This window comes from Pelodiscus sinensis, chromosome 12 (assembly GCF_049634645.1).
Source record: "Pelodiscus sinensis isolate JC-2024 chromosome 12, ASM4963464v1, whole genome shotgun sequence".
Taxonomy (NCBI): Eukaryota; Metazoa; Chordata; order Testudines; family Trionychidae; genus Pelodiscus; species Pelodiscus sinensis.
Genome location: NC_134722.1, coordinates 14,286,015 through 14,300,764, shown reverse-complemented (window position 1 = coordinate 14,300,764; position 14,750 = coordinate 14,286,015). Strand labels below are relative to the sequence as shown.

Below are 14,750 nucleotides of genomic sequence, written 5' to 3'. Positions count from 1 at the left end.
CTATTGTATTCCTGTTTTTGGTACACGGTGATACAGTTATGGTGCAGGTATAGAACCTGTGTTCCAATAAGCAGGATTCAGTTCTGGTCCCTGTTCATGTGCCCCCTGCACACACACTCCTCTTGTAGGGACCCTACTGCATCTCCCTCAAGAATGGAATCCCTCCTCTGACCCACAAAATTCACGAGTCAGTTCTCAGATGACTCCCCATGTTCTGCCATTAAAGAACCAGCATCCCAGGCACCAGATTGCAACACCATTTTTCCCAGCTTCCCCAGCAGCATGATGGGGCCAGGTGACATTTGAGTCATGTCATCACTATGTACACCAGGTCATAATGCCACCCCCTGAAATCTCACCTGGCCACCTCTCCATCACCACAGAGGTTCCAGTGGTGACTACACAGCTGGAGCAACTCTTGGACTGCTCTGGCAACACCCCTGCTGGTTAGTACAGGATTGCAGCCATTTAAAGGTGGTTGGGCTACAGCCTATGGAACTTTGAACAAGTGCAAAAACATTGAGAGGAAGGACTTTCACCCCCACTCAACTGCCCCTCATTAACACCACTGCTGTGCTGACCATGACATTTCAACCTGTGGTTGTCTGAGCACCATTCCACACCTTCTGCATGCATGATCTAGCTTTCACTGTAGCGTACACCAGCCTTGACATCCTTATCCCTCCACTTTGTCCCAAGACGTCCCTGGGAGCTGTATCTGCTTAGCTTCAGGCTGCCCTCCCCTGAATTGGGCCCAAACTTGGTTTGTAAAAAACATTCATTTACGCTTTGAAGCAAATGTTAAGTGAGCCATTTCTAGGGCCCCTCGTGAACTTGCAAAACAAGAAAGTCTTGAAATACACTGTGTAAACACTTCACATATGCATCATTGGAAAGACACTAATTACAATAAATGGTGCCCCAGGAATGTATATGGCTAAGGGGATTACAGAAATGCTTTAAATGCAAAGAATGCGTACTAGTGATGATAACCTGGCTGTGGAGTAAAACGATCTAATTTCTCAGGATGGGAACCTGTCACAGGGAGTTAATTGCTCTTTAAGAGGGAGCAGGGTAAGCTTGTGTCCAAACATCTCACTTCAGTTGGACTTAGAGAGACACCTGCAGTCCACCTGCTGGTGAGTCAAAGCAGATGGAATCAGTCAGTCAGTCAGTCAAGATATAAGCGCCACCAGAATCTGACTGTGGTTCTAGGAAAATGGCAGGAGAGCAGCAAGAGAAGTTTTCTGGCTGGTGGCTCAAAGCCAGAGGGTCAGGGCCAGAGAAGGTTGAAGGCCAGGGAGCAGGAGAGGGTCTTACCTCCTGACATCTCCACAGCAGACAGCTGGACCCAAGGAAACAGGCTGGTGAAAAGGGAGAGGATGTTCTTGTAATACAGTTGCTCTTACAGCAGAGAGGCTGTGGCAGTCCCAGCTGGGAGAAGCAATGCTGAACTACATCTGGAGAAGCTAGTGTGACTGTCCTGGGAAAGGGACAGAAGAGCATGGACAGGAGCTTTGGCGTGGTGAGAATGGATGTCCACTGGAGAGGTTGTGGGTGGTTCTTCTTGGGAAGAGCAGGGTTTTAAGGACTATATGTTGGGGGGGGGGGGGCTATATTTTGTGGGGCTTTTGTTATGGGCTGGTTTGCCCTATGTTTTGCAACAGACTGGCTCCCAGGAAAGGTAATATTCAAGAAAGAGAGCATGGCATAGAACCTTTGTGCTTCCTGAAAAGGAAAACTGAGGCCAGCCAGGCCTGTCATGCCAGGGCCTCTGCCAGGTCATCCCATGATAGTACCCAATCAGACTTTTGGGCTGTGAGATTATGTTCTAAGACCCAAATGAAAGGCCAGATCCCCAGCTAGCAGATCTGCAGAGCTACAGATGGAGCCACCTGGAGATCTAAAAGAAGCGGAAGAGGTAGGATAGGGATCAAGAAACAGGTGGGAGTCTAAGTCAATGCGGGCAACGACAGAAACAGAACATCAGCAACCCATCAGCAGGAACACAGCTTCATTAGCACATATCAAAAACTAGTTTATATAAGAAGAGACAAACACCACAAAAAGACTCCCCACCATGGATTTCACTCAGTGCTTGGGTGTGTCCATCTGCCTTTTTGCAGACTGTCACCTCCTTCTGTAATGGCCCTTTCTTTATTGTGCAAAAATACTGTCAGTACCTCTAAGGAGCTTACAGTCTTAAGACAGGAAACAACATATGGCTAGAGACAGGGAGCACATAGTGACAGATACATGTCTGCATGACAGGTGGAGGTCTCTACACATGTGAAGCTTAGCTGTTATTGAGGGAATTTTGTAGGCATGAGAACAAAAGAGAGTTTTAAGGAGGGCATAGTATAACACTCCTTTGAGCATCTGAGCAAAGGAGGGGAAAATGCAGTTGGTATAGTGAGGACCAGGTACCCACACAGGCTGTCGCTGCATAAGAAAAGTGTATCAGGCACTGAACTTTCAGCTAAGTGCACACAGTCACTGCACTCTTTGCTGTAGCCTAAGTCCGTTTGAAAAATCCCTGTGCTAGCCTAACTCTGTTCCCACTGAGGTCAATGAGAGCTTCACCACTGACTTCAATGGGAAGCATTAAATCAGCACCCAGTGCTTTTAAAAAGGCCATATCCTTATGACCTAGGGACAAATGCAGCAGAGAGAGAAGAGATACTCTATACAATCAAAATTCAGCAACTTGCTGCGACGAGACGTCTGCCCCACACTGGCCCTTTAAGGGTTTAAACCCAAACCTGGGTGAGGGCTGGAGCTGTGGAGCCAGCAGCCATGGCAGATACAGTAATTCCTCATTTAACACTATAGATGTGTTTCTGAAAATGTTTGCGCTAAGTGGAAACATGCTATGTGGGGTCAATTTTCCCATTAAAAATAATGGAAAAGGTGGGGGGTTGCGTTTCAGGTGGTGGCGGCAAAGTAAATTTTTTGTTGGTGCTGGGTTGTCAACATCAACATTAGATATCTAACAACACAAGGTATCTAGCAACACAAGTCACCGTGGTTTGTTAAAACACAAAGATAAGCACGTGAGTGAGCAGAGGAGCGCTGTGGCCACATGTATTCATCCACTCGCGCATATTACTACTGTTTTCACCAACTTATAGCGCTGCGTGAAGTAGTCTGCCACTTGATTATTTTCATGTTATCTCAGAGACCGTCATGTTATTCGAAAAACGTTCCCCCCAAAAATTATGCTATTGCAAAAACATGTTAAGTGGGCACATGTTAAACGAGTAATTACTGTATTAGCCAATTAGGGCCCAGCTGAGGGCAGTATACATTAAGGTTCCTAAAGGGGAAGAGAGACTCACTCACTCTTGTTGCAGCTGTGGAGCAGGAAGGGACCTAGCTGCCAGGGAAGCTCGGAGCACAGTAGAGCAGAGGACCTGTGATCTGACTTCACTCCCAGGCTGCAGGGCCTGAGGCAAGACCTGAGGGTTCCAGGGCTGAAAAGAAAGCAGCCAACGCAGAAGAAGGCAACAGGTCCATACCCTTGCCATTGATGAATAACCATGTCAGACTGCATAGTTCCCCTGATGTAAGGGGCTAGATGACAACTGGCAGTAGGGTCACTGAGGCAAGATGGGTATAGGTGGTGGGGAGGGATTTCCTGAAGGGGAGGACCCCAGAGTGTGGGAGCACAGTGGCAGAGCAATACCCAGAGAACAGGATGCTGTGGTCTAGGAGGGATGTGGGTCCTAACACAGAGCAGTGGAGCCAATAACAGGTAACAGCAGGTGAGACACCAGCCGAAAGGGGGCACTCAAGGGTTGAAGAGCTGATTCCCAGAGTCACCAGCAGGAGGCACTGTGGTGGTGAGTCATGCCCATTACACTTGCAAACACCAAATGGTGTTGATCTGCAGCTGGAGATTTATGCTTGTCAAATTTGAAACATTGAAATATGTGGGGGTTTTAATGAATAAGGACACAACTTAAGTTCAGCTTGTTTCACTGAAACAAGACTGGCTTTCCCATTTTCACAGGGCAAAGCTGCTCTGAGTTGTGCAGCCCGCTAGTGCTTCCCAGTTGCAGAGGACCTGATCGTACCCAAAGTAGCTGCAAAACTCCATAGTCGGTACTGGAGACCCACGCGCACATGAAAGAAAGGTGAAATCCTGGCCTCAGGGAAGCCAACAGCAAAAGTCCCATTGACTTCAGAGGGGCCCAGGTTTTCAGCCAATATTTTTGGTAATGAGTGAATAGTGATGACTCCACAGATGGAGCTGTATCTATTTATATCAGGCCCGAGTTTAACCTTGATGTTCAGAAAACCTCACTACTCAAATCCTGCAGCTTTTGCTTAGTCCTGGTATAAGTACAAGTCCCACTGATTTCATATCCTTATGCCCATCACACATTCTCTCCCTGGCCAATTTCCCAAGTTTCCTCTGTATATGGGGGAGTGCTTTGGAGCCCACATATAACAAACCACATTGCAGAGTGCTTACTGGCTCCCTGCACAACATCCCAAAAAGTTGCCCCCAACTTTGCTCCGAGGAACCATGACAGTAGGAAGGTACCCAATGAAGTGAAGCAGGACTCAGTCTTTAGCTATAAACAGTGTCACATTAGATGGCAAGTTGATGGAAATGGGCCTGACAGGGCAGGGGATTCCAGCAGATAACATTCCCTACCAAAGGATATTCTTTGACAACATGCGGAACTGAAGTATCTTCACGTGACATGTGGGCTATTTTATGTAAAATAAATATGGAGCTGCTGAAAACCACACTTTTCAAAGAAAAACCAGTGGAAAGAACCCACAACAAAGATGGATTGTTTTAAAATGCTCTGGTTGTTCTGTTGTATTATGATGCATCACTTGCGGCTGGAGGGTCTACATAAACAGTTAAATGAATGTTTCTTTGATTATTTGCAAGGTACATTGTGACAGTGCCAGCAGTTGTGTACATACATTTTTGATGACATCTAGCTAGTTTACGCCTCAGGGGGATTGTATCCTTAGTAACAAACTAAAGATGTTCATTCGTAGGAATTCAACATCTATTAGTGTATATGTCTAATGCTGGCATTCTTAGGTTAGAATAGAGGTCTCCCCAGGAAGATACAGTATTTATTTAAATTCTTCCTTTTAATAGCCTGCATGGGAGTGTCTGCCTTTTGGAGCGATACCCCAGGACCTGCAGTGGATGGCTGGACTAATCAAGTTTGCAAAGTGCAGAAGCTAAAGGAAGCTAATGAGAATGCTGACATATGAGCACATTAATCCGTGCTTCCCAAACATTACATAGAACATGTTAATAAAAATGCTTTCTAGTCTCACCATTGTTGAGCCATTTTTATCTCAAGACTGGAGGGCAGAAATGTTTTCCAGAGAGACGATATATCCCCTTTAATGACTTTACACTGCAGCTATCTTTTACCCTTACAAGGAATGGAAAGAAATAAATGGAACTACACCCATGTATAAAGTGTCAGGGTGCATGTATACATCAGGGCTTAATTCAAAACAAGCTATGCAAATTGAGCTATGTCAATTGCGTAGCTTATTTTGAAATTGAAATTGGGAGCATCTACACAGCACTTATTTCAAAATAGAGCACTCTTCCTCCGACTTCCCTTACTACTCATACAATGAGGATTACAGAAGTCAGAGTAAAAAATCCTCCAGCTTGACAGTATTTTGACATAATTTTGAAATAAATACCTGCTGTGTAGCTGCAGACTATGTTATTTTGAAATAATGCCAGTTATTTCGAAAAAATGTTGCTGTGCAGATGTACCCTCAGAGAGATAGACGTGTTAGTCTGTAACTTTAAAAATAATGAATAGTCCTGTGGCACCTGAACTAACAAAAATATATAGAATCATGGGCCTTCATGGGTAAAACCCACTTCATCAGATGAAATGGAGATGGAAATATCAGAAAACAAGATATATATTTAACCGTAAAGAAGTACCTGTCAATTGTAGGACTCGTGTTAATGAGGCTAGCTAAGTGGGTGACCACTATTCTTACTTACATGCCTCCAGCTTCCATCCAGGGTACATCACATGATGAAGTGTCTACATCCAAGCCCTAAGAGACAACCAGCTTTGCTCCAAGTCCACAAACAAACACCTACAAGATCTTTATCAGGCATTCTTAAAATTTAAATACCCAGCAGAAGAGGTGAGGAAACTGACAGACCCAGACTAGTACCCAGAAGTCAACTACTCCAAGACAGGCCCAAAAAGGAAAATGACAGAACACCACTGGTCAACACCTACAGCCCCTAGCTTAAACCCCTCCATTGCATCATTGACAATCTACAGTCTATTCTGGAAAATGATCCCTCACTCTAACAGGCCTTGGGAGACAGGCCAAAACTAGCCTACAGATAATCCTCCAATCTGAAGCAAATCCTTTCTAGCAGCCACACATAACACCCCAGAACCTATGCCTGCAACAAACCATGTTGCCAACTCTGTCCACATATCTATACAAGCGATACCATCACAGGACCTAACCACATAAGCCACAATATCAGGGACTCATACAAATGCACATCCTCAAATGTGATCTATGCCATCAAATGCTAACAATGCCCCTCTGCCATGTATACTGGCCAAACCAGGCAGTCATTATGACAAAAGATAAATGGACAGAAATCAGACATCAGAAATGGTAACACACATAAACCTGCAGGATGAGCCTGGTGACTCATCCTATGGATGAGGGTTCCATGGCCACCACCCCCAAAAGGAAACAACGGGTGGTGGTGGTTGGGGACTCCCTCCTAAGAGGGACTGAGCCATCCCTCTGCCGTCCGGACCTGGAATCTCGAGAGGTGTGCTGCTTACCGGGAGCTCACATTCAGGATGTCACTGAGAGGCTTACCAAGCTGATCAAACCTTCGGATCGCTACCCCTTCCTGCTTCTCCACGTGGGAACTAATGATACAGCCAAGAATGATCTTGAGCATGTTACTGCAGATTATGTAGCGCTAGGAAGAAGGATCCAAGAATTTGGAGCGCAAGTGATATTCTCCTCCATCCTCCCTGTTGAAGGGAAAGGACTGGGCAGGGATCGTCGAATTGAGGACGTAAATGCGTGGTTGCGCAGATGGTGTCGCAGAGAGGGCTTTGGTTTCTTCGAGCATGGGACTCTGTTCCGGGCACAAGGATTGTTAGGAAGAGATGGGATCCACCTAACCAAGAGAGGAAGGAGCATCTTCGCGGGCAAGCTTGCAAACCTAGTGAGGAGGGCTTTAAACTAGGTTCGTTGGGGGACGGTGACCAAAACCCTGAGGGGAGTGGGAAAGTCGGATACCGGGAAGAAATGCAGAGAGGAAGGGGCAAGAAAGGAGGACCCATGTTTCGAATGGAGAAGATAGGACGATCAACTGGTTACCTGAAGTGTTTGTACACTAATGCGAGAAGCCTGGGCAACAAACAGGAAGAACTGGAGGCCCTGGCCCAGATCAAGAAATATGATTTAATTGGGATAACAGAGACTTGGTGGGATGACTCGCATGACTGGAGTGCTGTCATGGAAGGGTATAGACTGTTCAGGAACAACAGGCAGGGGAGAAAAGGAGGAGGAGTTGCACTATATGTAAGAGAGCACTATGATTGCTCTGAACTCCAGTATAAAGAGGGAGAAAAACCTGTTGAGAGTCTATGGGTTAAGTTTAAAGGAACAAACAACAGCATTGATGTTGTGGTTGGTGTTTGCTACAGGCCACTGAATCAGGTGGATGAGGTAGATGAGGCTTTCTTCGGACAACTGAGCGAAGCTTCCAGATCGCAGGCCCTGGTTCTCGTGGGGGACTTTAATCACCCTGACATCTGCTGGGAAACCTATACGGCAGTACACAGGCAATCCAGGAAGTTTTTGGAGAATGTTGGGGATAACTTCTTGACACAGGTGCTGAAGGATCCGACCAGGGGCCGTGCGCAGCTTGACCTTCTGCTCACAAACAGGGAGGAACTAATAGGGGAAGTGGAGGTGGGTGACAACCCAGGAAGCAGTGATCATGAGATGGTAGATTTCAGGATCCTGACCAAAGGAAGAAAAGAGAGTAGTAAAATACATACCTTGGACTTCAAAAAAGCAGATTTTGACTCCCTCCGAGATCTGATGGGCAGAATCCCCTGGGATGTTAACATGAAGGGGAAAGGAGTCCAGGACAGCTGGCAGTATTTTAAAGAAGCCTTATTGAAGGCACAGAAAGAAACCATCCCGACGTGTAGCAAGAGAGGCAAACATGGTAGGAGACCGGACTGGCTTACAGGGGAAATCCTTGGTGAACTTATGCACAAAAAGGAAGCTTACAAAGAGTGGAAACTTGGGCAAATGACCAGGGAGGAGTTTAAATATATAGCTCGAGAATGCCGGGGGGTTATCAGGAAGGCGAAAGCGCAAATGGAATTGCGACTGGCTAAGGATGTGAAGGATAACAAGAAAGGTTTCTACAGGCATGTTAACAAGAAGAAGGTGATCAGAGAGGGTGTGCGGCTCCTAATGGATGAAGGAGATAACCTAGTGACAGATGATGTGGGGAAAGCTGAAGTACTCAATGCTTTCCTTGCCTCTGTATTCACGGACAAGGTTGGCTCCTGGACTTCTGCGCCAAGTGACGCAAGATGGGATGAAGATGGACAGCCTGTGGTGGGTAAAGAACAGGTTAGGAACTATTTAGAAAAGCTAAATGTACATAAATCCATGGGTCCGGACTTAGTGCATCCGAGGGTACTGAGGGAGTTGGCAAATGTCATTGTGGAGCCTTTGGCTATTATCTTTGAAAAGTCGTGGAGATCGGGAGAAATCCCGGATGACTGGAAAAAGACAAATGTAGTGCCCATCTTCAAAAAAGGGAAGAAGGATGATCCAGGGACCTATAGGCCGGTCAGTCTTACCTCGGTTCCTGGAAAAATCATGGAAGGGATCCTTAAGGAATCCATATTGAGGCACTTGGATGAGAGGAAAGTGATTAGGAATAGTCAGCATGGATTCACAAAGGGCAAGTCGTGCCTGACCAATCTGATTAGCTTCTATGATGAGGTAACTGGCTCGGTGGACATGGGGAAGTCAGTGGATGTTATATACCTTGACTTTAGCAAGGCTTTTGATATGGTCTCCCACAATATTCTTGCCAGCAAGTTAAGGGATTGTGGATTGGATAAATGGACGGTAAGATGGATAGAAAGATGGCTAGAAAGCTGGGCCCAGCGGGTAGTGATCAATGGCTCGATGTCAGGATGGCGGTCGGTTTCTAGCGGAGTGCCCCAAGGTTCGGTTCTAGGACCGGTTTTGTTCAATATCTTTATTAATGATCTGAATGAGGGGATGGATTGCACCCTCAGCAAGTTTGCGGATGACACTAAGCTGGGGGGAGAGGTAGATATGCTGGAGGACAGGGATAGGGTCCAGAGTGACTTAGACAAATTGGAAGATTGGGCCACAAGAAATCTGATGAGGTTCAACAAGGACAAGTGCAGAGTCCTGCACTTGGGACAGAAGAATCCCAAGCATAGTTACAAGCTGGCGACCAACCAGTTACGTAGTAGTTCTGCAGAAAAGGACCTGGGGGTTACAGTGGATGAGAAGCTAGATATGAGTCAACTGTGTGCCCTTGTAGCTAAGAAGCTAATGGCATATTAGGTTGCATTAAGAGGAGCATTGCCAGCAGATCCAGAGATGTCATCATTCCCCTTTATTCGGCTTTGGTGAGGCCGCATCTGGAGTATTGTGTCCAGTTCTGGGCCCCCCACTACAAAAAGGATGTGGACGCATTGGAGAGGGTCCAGCGGAGGGCAACCAAAATGATTAGGGGGCTGGAGCATATGACTTATGAGGAGAGGCTGAGGGACTTGGGTCTGTTTAGTCTGCAGAAGCGAAGAGTGAGGGGGGATTTGATAGCAGCCTTCAACTTCCTGAAGGGAGGTTCCAAAGAGGATGGAGAGAGGCTGTTCTCAGTAGTGACAGATGGCAGAACAAGGAGCAATGGTCTCAAGTTGTGGTGGGAGAGGTCCAGGTTGGATATTAGGAAAAACTATTTCACTAGGAGGTTGGTGAAGCACTGGAATGGGTTACCTACGGAAGTAGTGGAGTCTCCATCCCTAGAGGTGTTTAAGTCTCAGCTTGACAAAGCCCTGGCCAGGTTGATTTAGTTGGGATTGGTCCTGCCTAGAGCAGGGGGCTAGACTTGATGACCTTCTGAGGTCTCTTCCAGTTCTATGATTCTATGATTCTATGACTCTTACTACATTTAAAATGCAGAGCTGCAGTGTTCCTGGACCACCATGGTGGCTTGGGCTGATAGAGGCAGCGGAAGGGGGCAGGTGGGGAGGCAGCACCACAGAGACAGCCCTTTGCCTCTATTGCTATCCAGGCCAGGTGGTCAGTAATATATCCCTACCACATGGTGAACACGTCTCTGATTCACAGGTATCTTATTTTCACCTCCTGATATTGCTCTAGCTGAGCAGAGATCAACACTTTTGTTCTCATGGATGCAGTTGAGATGTTGCTAGATGTCCCTTGCACTTCAGACCAACTCGGGTGTCGAAATCTAGCACCTCGTGCCAGTTCCTTTAGAAATAACACGAAAAAACAAACACCTTAAGTATTAGAATTCTTGTGGTATTTCTGCTGCTTATTCTGAAAATACCACAGGTGTGAGTGCGTGCGTGTGTTCTCAATGTTATTTCAGCTGAAAAAGAGCTATGGCAATGCTCTGATCAGAAAGCTGGACAAATCAATGTATGGTTCAGCCATTGTCTATGTTCTTATCTATTGACCTGAGCCTCAATCTCACTTGTGCTTTGGTAATTCCATTGACTTTAATGCTTAGGTGCATTGTTGGAATTGAGGTTGTGTCATTAATGAAGGGAACCCTCCCTGGCTAACTTTGATCCAATGATATATGAGTGTGTAACCTTGGCTTCCTATTTTGCATGATGGAGAAAATCACCTCAAATGACGGGTAGGTGCAAATCACTAGTGATAAGATTTCATACTAACTTAATGAAGACACTGGAGCCTACATACTGCCTGGAGCTAAAGAAATGTTGATTTATTAGTTATTTCACTGAATGTAATGCCACAGGAACAGTGTTTGCAGTGGGGATACTGAGCTGAACCCCTCTTCTTACCCTGTCTGTGCTCCTCAGCACTCCCTAGAGCTGGGACTGGCTGCCAGGACTCTGCATGTGGAGAGGCTGGCAGCACCCTAGGCCAGCAGCTGGAAGCCTGCATTCAGGGCTGGCAGCAGGGTGGAACCCTGGGCCAGCAGCAGAGTCCCTGGACATCTAGCCAGTGGCCAAGCAGGACCCAGGGCTAGCAGTGAAGACCCTGGACAGCAGCAAGGACCTCAGGTATAGAGCAGGGACATGCACAATTTGAGGCTGTTGCAGCACCTCCCTGCACCTGTACTTCCCATATCTGTGTGTAACATGCACACTTGCAATGCAATGCAGAGGAGATTCAATCCCCTTGCATCCAAAGGATGTGAACAAGGAAAGCAGCAGCAATATTGCTGGCTTTGGCACCGTGGCTATAATCACTTGTAAGAATATTTATTTGCAACCATCGTAAAAAATAATGCAACAACTACTAAGCCCAGATTTTCAAAGGAGCCTAAGGGAGTTAGGAACTCAACTCCAATTCACTTGTCAAGTTAGGTGTTTGTTACATACCAAAAATAAGACAAGTTACTGAGGATGAGGAAGCTGTCAATGTTTATCCCAACATGCATTAGCTTGTGTCTTTGCCACCCGTGAGTAAAATCATGATGTTCTTGGTTGCTCCCAATAAAATATTTTTAAGAACAGAGAGGATGCTTGATATATGTACTTCAATAAAGACCGGCACAGCAGTAGTGTTTATTTCTATAGATAGTGAATACGGCAGTAGGTAGAGAAAGAAAATAAAGTAATACATGCAACAAGAAATTAATGGGCATTGCATATGAACATTTTATGCAGGCCAAATTTACTGCTATGATTTTTTGATAGGTAAGGAATGATGGAAAGAGGAGTTCACCACTACTCTGTGTATAAGGGGTTTTACTAAGGGGATTTATCACCACTGTAATTTATTAGCATCATTGTAATAGTGAAATGATTATGTTGACTGGATTTCATTCTTTTTAAATAAGGGAACCTTTTCTAGAGAGATTATGGTTCTGATAACGTTTAGCCTTTCACATGCAGAGGGGAATATGTTGGATTTGGTTGGTTAGTCAATTTTCTACAAATATAAGATACATTTAGACCTAAATGCCTAAAACTTTCAATAAGTTGTATATGCCAGACAGTTTCTGGGAGAGGGCCCTTGGATAAGAACACATCATTTAGGATTTGCCTGCATAGACCATCCCATCTGGATGGGAGTTCACTTCTGAAATTTCAGTACATAACAGCTGATGCAGCATCTCTTCTTTGGGGAGGTTGTATAGGGCTGAATGTTTTGCTGTTCTGCTGTCATTGCTAGCGGAGGCAACATGGGGAAAGCATGCAGGATTCACCCCCACCATCTGGGCTGCAGATTTGTGGCTTTGCTTCTACTGAGCCTCACTCTGCCCTCCCCTCCACCTCACCTCCCTGTCTTCCCCACCTATTAACAAGCAAAGCTCGACTTCAATTGCTGTCCTTTGCTGTCTGCTCATAGAGACTGCCACTGGTCATGTTAAGAAAGCACAAACTTTACTTCAGTTCACCTGTCCATCATTGTCCCATTATTTCTATTTTCTTACTCAGTGCAGGATAATAAATGTTTCTGTGATAGCATCTACCAACCTCACAATCCATACTACAAGGATCATCACCTGTTGGAGTGGGTCTGTCTATTTCTTTGAAACACGTCTATTCCTGTCATACAGCAAGGTTATGTCTACACTACAGAATTTTTTCAGAAAAACAGCACTTTTTTCTGAAAAAAACTTCACTTACATCCACACTGTAATCATGTTCTTTCGAAAGAACAGAAGGGTTTTTCCGACATAGGCTTCTTCCTCGTAGAAAGAGATTTACCATTTTCCAAACGAGCTCTTTTGGAAAAAGGCATGTGTGGATAGAGAAAAGGGTGTTCTTTTGAAAGAAGAGGAAAAACCATAGGTGCCCTGGTAGCCACTGCATCCATTGTAATCATAGCTTAAATGCGAGATAGGGTCCACACAGAATGGACGCTATCTTTCAAAAAAGTAGATCGCTTTTTCGATGCATTTTGGCAGTGTGGGCACTCTCTTTCAGAAGAAGTTTTTTTGGAAGATCTCTCCCAGAAAAGCTTCTTTCGAAAGAAGCCCGCAGTCTATATGTGACCTAAGTCTAGTCCACTAGCAATTTTGAAATAAACTCATGAAAGCCTCCAAAGCTTGGACTTACCAGTTCCAAGCCATAGAAATTAATAAAGTTTATTAATACAGTTTGGATTTTTCTTCTCACATCTGCCAGTGCATATTTAAATGGGCAAGGCACAGCAGTGCTGAACATGTGGTCTTCATTAGTATATAAGAAATGAACATTATTTGTTAATTTTCCATAATGGGAACACATTGTTTGACTGCTCTCTTGGTAAGTAACAAAATCATAATCTTTTGCTTTTGGTGCCATAACAATGACTAGATTATCATTTGATTTTGCATAGGAAATACAGAAGGTAGCTTCTTCTAAGAGCGTATTTTAACAACTGGTTGCTATCGGCAATGGAACTTGAAACGATGGAACAACTTTGGAGTCTACTTTCCAAGCTGTCCCTGGAACCAGATGTTGGCCTTTGAACCCTTTTATCAAAGCTCACAATTAAATTTTTCTGTTCTTCAGCAAACACTAATTTCTACAACTGAGTTGTGTGGTGTCAGTGGACTTTATAACAAAACTTGAGCAACATTTGATCATGACAGGAACTGAATGAAGCATCAAAGAAATCCCTGTAAGGACTCGAATAATGCCATAGAGATAAATGATACTGTCTGGGTTTTACAGTCTCAACTTTACTCTGTTGGGTTCAGTGTCTTGCCTTGCAGATGGAACACCTCCAGTTACAGTGACTTAGCTGACCCTCTGTATTGTGTGTTTGTCTTTTAAAGCTACAGCAGAGCCCTAGGTGGTGAGCTCAGTCAAAATATCTCCACTTGGTCCAGATTCATCACAGCAGATCTATTAAAATACAAAGTGCTATAGCACGTGATTAAAAAACATAGATAACCCAGAGGCTATTACACAGGGATTTTTAATTGTCTCATAACAAAAATGCTTTGTTTCATAACAATACACCAAGGTGCTACTCAGTAAATATTAAAACCATGAAGGACTCAGATCAATGCAAAGTCCAACCAGTCATTAACAACGCAATTCAGCTGGCCTAAAACATCCAACCACTAACAGCAGTAACCAACGACACAGAATGGTTAGCCAAAGGCCTGACTGAACAAACATTTCCTGTCGAGTGATCGGAGGCTCAATGAAACTGCAGTTCTGATGGATATGAAGTATAGGGGAATGACACAAATTTGGCATCTTGATCCATGTTAAGACCGAGGCATCCGTTTTACAGTCTTTACAATCCCCCAGAAATTGCTTCTTGTTTTTTTAGCATGATTCCTTTCTTTTGCTCCATCTTGTGGATTTTCTCTACAACTACAGCACCAGCCCTGGGGATAGAAAAGTTTTATAAAGTTTGCTTGCTATCCAGGGCTTTCTAGATCTCTTCATATTTTCTTGCAGCTCTGGAAATGAAAGACAATTTGAGTGATGCTAGAGAAGTATAAAATTTAG

General features: G+C 44.8%; 1 long non-coding RNA gene across 3 annotated transcripts; it reads left to right on the top strand.

The window, feature by feature from the left end:
• Positions 1–265: 265 nt before the first annotated feature.
• On the top strand, positions 266–13,895 carry LOC142831142 (uncharacterized). Of its 3 annotated transcripts, none has more exons than XR_012906798.1 (3): positions 266–446; positions 1,412–1,525; positions 13,621–13,895. It is a non-coding gene; the product is annotated as an uncharacterized LOC142831142 (long non-coding RNA). The 3 variants fall into 3 exon arrangements; XR_012906799.1 differs by lacking the exon at positions 13,621–13,895 and adding an exon at positions 5,129–5,275; XR_012906800.1 differs by lacking the exon at positions 13,621–13,895 and adding an exon at positions 4,013–4,640.
• Positions 13,896–14,750: the final 855 nt, after the last annotated feature.